Raw genomic sequence first — 4,969 nt, 5'->3', positions numbered from 1 at the left:
TCCTATACTGAGTGATAGGCAGAGCTCGCTTCGCATACCAACTATACTATACCAAGCAGGGGAGATCACTGAAGATTTTTACCGTGAGAGACATTTTATTGACCACCGTTTAGGAGCGAGCGCGTGAGTTGACGCGATGCATTATGCAGTTCAACGGGATTGAACGGTTTGGTTTGGGCATGATGAGTCCAGAATATTTAAGGGTATTATGTCAGCTCGCATGATGGATGGATTTCCGTATTTGGAAAGCTTTTAACTAATGCAATGTTTTAGAGAAGAATCAAGGACAGTATAAAGATTAAGTTATAATGTTTTGGTTAATGCCGGTAATTTTATCTGCCAGATATCTCTATCCGAGTACTTTGAAACCAAAAGTTATTTTTATCCTACAGATAAGTTTCTTTATCAGCCAGTGGTAAAATGGACTGCAAACATTGTGTCGTCATTTCCGACGTCTTAACAAGCGCAATAAGACACCATTTAGCATTTAGTTTGATAGCTAGGGTAGTAAATGCATCTACCATTCCGAAGAGTATCCGAGGACTAGCTTTGGGGACCTATCTCTGTGTGATCTACATATATATTAAAGGCACAAGGCAATAAGGATAAAATTAAAGAAGGTAAGACTTAATAAAATAGATTTTTACATCCTACTAATATTATAAATGCGAAAGTTTGGATGTTTGGATGTCTATGTCTGGATGTTTGTTACTCTTTTACACAAAAACTAATTAACGGATTTTGATGAAACTGTACAGTATTATTGTTTATAACCCAGAATAATATATAGGCTATAATTTATGACGATCTGTGACAAACAAAAATTCACGCGGGTGGAGCCGCGGGCAAAAGCTAGTTTATCATAAATTGTAACAGAGTTGTTATTTAAACATCACACATTGGTAAGACTTCTTAAGTAATTCATTCAGACCGTTGTTTTTTCAACGATTTCACACAAAACTACATCCGATCCGAATAAATTTGGGAGGCACGTAAATTCACGCAACGCATCGAATTTATGGCGTGATACAAACTGTAGTTCTTTTTTAAGCTTCTGTTGGCATTTTATTACAATTCCCACGTTTTTTTATGTGCTTGTTTATGTAGTGTATCGAGTTAATTAAAATTACTTTTCTTGTAGTATATCACACATTAGCCACTTAGTCAGTTCCTCTGTTCTGCTCCATTTCATTACGTAACATCTAATGTACCACATTCTGCAAATAAATAATTTCATTTCATTTCATTTCTGTGGTTTATGATTCCGGGTGAAGCGCGATTCCACCTTCGTCATCACCTTGATCATCACTTACCATCAGGTGAGATACAGGCCAAGAGCTGTTCGTCGTGTTGGTTCATCATCATCATCATCATTTCAGCCATAGGACGTCCACTGCTGAACATAGGTCTCCCCTAATGCGTGTTGGTTAAAAAACTAAAATTAAATGTAGTCAGTAGATTTTGAGCATTAGTTTGGTGTAGTAAAAACCTTACCAAATTCAAGGTTCTGCTTACTTCGTTACTATTTTATTAAATTGAACTTTAAATGTAATAAAATATGATTCTTATGCAGACAAAAGTCTGTAATTAATACGATAAAAGCCCATCGAATACTCTTAAACCTCCTCATAATTTCATGACTCGACAACCATGGAAGTTGAACATCATTAAACTCCATCTGAACACCTAAAAGAGTGTTTACACGCACTTTTGCCCCAACAAGAACTGTTAAACTGTTAATGAAGACTACGGAACCACTTCGAAACTCATGAATACCTCTCTCAACCCTAACCAATATAAGAGTACGTCTAATTTTAATTTCATATTCGTTAGTGATGGGACAGAGCTAATCGATTGTGTTATCGATATAAATTGTAATGGATGTGCAACAATAATATTAACTATATCGTAACGAATGCTTAATCATAGCATGCTTCTAGGTATGGAAAGTTTAAATACTACCCATAGAAAAGACGCATAAAATTTAATGTTGAAGAAACACATACAAAAGCAGACAATAAACTCTCACATTGGCTGTATTGAGATCTCCGTTCCGTCATTAGACGGCATAAATAACACAAGTAGAAATTCAATTCCGTTTTATCGACAATACAACAGCACTATTATGACGTCAAAAACCAACACTCGCAGATTTAAGAAGCGTGAAGTTAATACTTGTGCCGCCAAATTGAAGATTGCACGGTTGAAAAACGCAAGGAATGCATAATGCGTACCATTGAAGTTTCATGAATAAATTGTTTCATGATGTCGTCATAAATATTAATTATCATGTCACTGTATCCCCTTAGGTCAGCTAAAACTGTATTTTATTTAGCAAATAAATCTGGAGATAATAAAAAATGAAAAAATCTTAAGATATATTCGCTAATATTATTACGTAAATAAAAAGTGTCCTAATGAAATTTATAATCTTGTCTTCTGTAACTACGTATTTGCACTAACTGGTACGAAGTAGGTACTTACTTTTCCGAGGAAATGAAAATTATCTTCAGATTATGTTGCAAAAAAACATACCTGAAATAAAAAGAAAAATAATTAAGTAAATTGTGTAAAGAATTTTTTACGTAAAAAATAACAAAAAGAGTCTGACAGCGGTGGGATTCGAACCCACGCCCTTTCGGACTGGTGCCTAAAACCAGCGCCTTAGACCACTCGGCCACGCTGCCTATGTCCCGGATAGCGAATTTAGGTTTCACTATCCACCCTGTCACCCTTAACCCTTACTGGATCTAAAACCAGAACATTAATTAATAACCCTCCTTCTGCAAGGGGTAAAAAATACGCTATTTTTAGATATCTTTGACTAAGTTGCCTTATGAACTAACACGATTTACTACAAAGGCGTGGGTAATCCAACTTCCTATTAAATTGCCATTATAGGAAAATGCCTAATAAATAACTATTAGGTTGAATCACTAAAGATCAATTTGTTGTACACAATACGCAGCCAACACTCTCATTACTGCCAACGCATTAGGCCCTGAACGAGGTCTAATTCTCGTGACGCCTCATTTACACCGATCACTAACAGGCTCTTATCCAGCAAGACGGGCAATCATTATGGATTTATGCACGATAATAACTCGGCTCAAGACGCCGCGCCCACTTGCTGCACTTAACTTGCACATACTTGGCCTTGTACTTGGAAAAAAAGGTGTCTATTTTTACACAGTACATCAGTAATTTTTGTTGCAAAATCGCGCCTATGATGGTAATATTGCCGCGCCTCAAAGCAACATAATTATGGGCATGGTGTTATTTAAACATAATCAATTTTCAATGTTTCAATGTTATTTTGAACTTTACTTGAAGGCTTTAACTACTAGACCAGGCTCAGGAGTCAGGACATTAAAACAATTTCTATAATTAGGTTTTTAAAACTACTTCTTAAGTTGGAAACCTAACATGTCGTAGTTTTTGAAATTACGAAGCTGGTTAGGCTTTATTATATATTTATGAACTTAATGATTAGGTACACAATGAAAATAATTTATTCAATATGTTATGCTGTGAGAAATATTTACACTAAGTAGATATTTATGTTCTATTTGAAGTTTTATGAGTTAACACTAGTTTTTTCACAAGAAATCTAATTATAGTAGTAGATTACACTAGCGAAATAGAGTATTGTATAGCACATAATTTAATTTGCGTGGCATAATTTGAGGAATGACTAACAAAGGATTCGTTGACAGCGGATTACCTGCCTACGTAAATAATTGAGTATCGAATGAAAAGTGATTTACGGGCATAATACGGCGACATCAATTTCGTGTCAGACTGAATTGATGGCTGATGAAAACACTCTTTTATCACTTATTAACAGGAATTGATATACTTGTAAAAAATAAAGGCTATTAATTTAAGCTGTAAACAATTAATGTTTCCTTGTGTGAGTCAAAAGATAGCAATTTGTTTTCTCTTCCATTACCTGCTTCCCTTAAAGACGGAATCCCAAGAAAAACAAAGTTATTTGGAATTCTATGATTTACTTGTATGTATCTTGTCTACATCTTATTGTTTCTCAATTGTGATTGTGCTGTACATAACTACACTCGCGAGCAAAAGTATGGAATCACTTACATGAAATTGTTGACTCGCTAACAGCTATCCCACGAACATTTCTGAGCTCTTGCTGGACGTCGATACCAGTCAAATGACGATTTCGTAGAGAGGTTGACATCAAAAAACGGTCTTCCCTCTGCGATGTGCACTGGCGCTGTTCTGAACTTGGTCTCGGGGTAAAGCCACCAGTCTCCCGAAAGCGTCTTAAAACTTTCGGAACCCAGGACTGGCATATGTGGAGCAGACGTGCGACAGCCCGCTTGCTGAGCCCTTCTTGCAATAGTGCAACGATTTGTGCTGCTTCTGAAGGTGTAGAATCCCAGGTAAGGTGTCAAAAGAAGCGGAGATGTGTATTGATCAACGTGTGGAAGCAAAAATCCGAAAACACGTGCTTTCATAGGGTATAAATAGGCCGCAACTCGCGACGAATCAAACAGTTGATACATGTATTTTTCCTTACTTCTTCACATCAGTGGGGATATCTTTTTAAATACTGGTGTGATTTTGGTATCAATTTAAAGTTAAAAAATTAATCTTTAAAATGGTCCCACTTTTTTTGTTACTAACAAATTCGGTAGTTCACAAGATCGCGTGGAAACCATCTCATGTAAGTGATTCCATACTTTTGCTCGCGAGTGTACATTAAATTTAGGAGTAAGTATCTATGTACGTACTAGAGGGTCCTAATAACTGAATTCTGTAAGGGATCGTAAAAAAGCGGTTGCTTTTTAGACCAGCCAATGTTAGACATACTAGTCCATTATTGGACATTAGAATACCTCAACGCCAAAGATTGGCCCTAACATAGCAATACACAACTTACAAATGTTGGACTTCAGTATTAAGTTGGACATACGAGAGTAGTCCATTATTGGACATGTAG

At 36.1% G+C, this 4,969-nt stretch overlaps 1 non-coding gene across 1 annotated transcript; it reads right to left on the bottom strand.

The window, feature by feature from the left end:
* Positions 1-2,607: 2,607 nt before the first annotated feature.
* On the bottom strand, positions 2,608-2,687 carry TRNAL-UAG (transfer RNA leucine (anticodon UAG)). Its single transcript has one exon. It is a non-coding gene; the product is annotated as a tRNA-Leu (tRNA).
* Between the last annotated feature and the right edge of the window lie 2,282 nt (positions 2,688-4,969).

The sequence above is a fragment of the Ostrinia furnacalis genome, unplaced genomic scaffold (genome assembly GCF_004193835.3).
Source record: "Ostrinia furnacalis isolate ACB-3 unplaced genomic scaffold, ASM419383v2 OfSCF2357, whole genome shotgun sequence".
NCBI lineage: Eukaryota > Metazoa > Arthropoda > Insecta > Lepidoptera > Crambidae > Ostrinia > Ostrinia furnacalis.
Note: the sequence above shows the minus strand (reverse complement) of the source record. Positions and strands in the feature narration are given on the sequence as shown.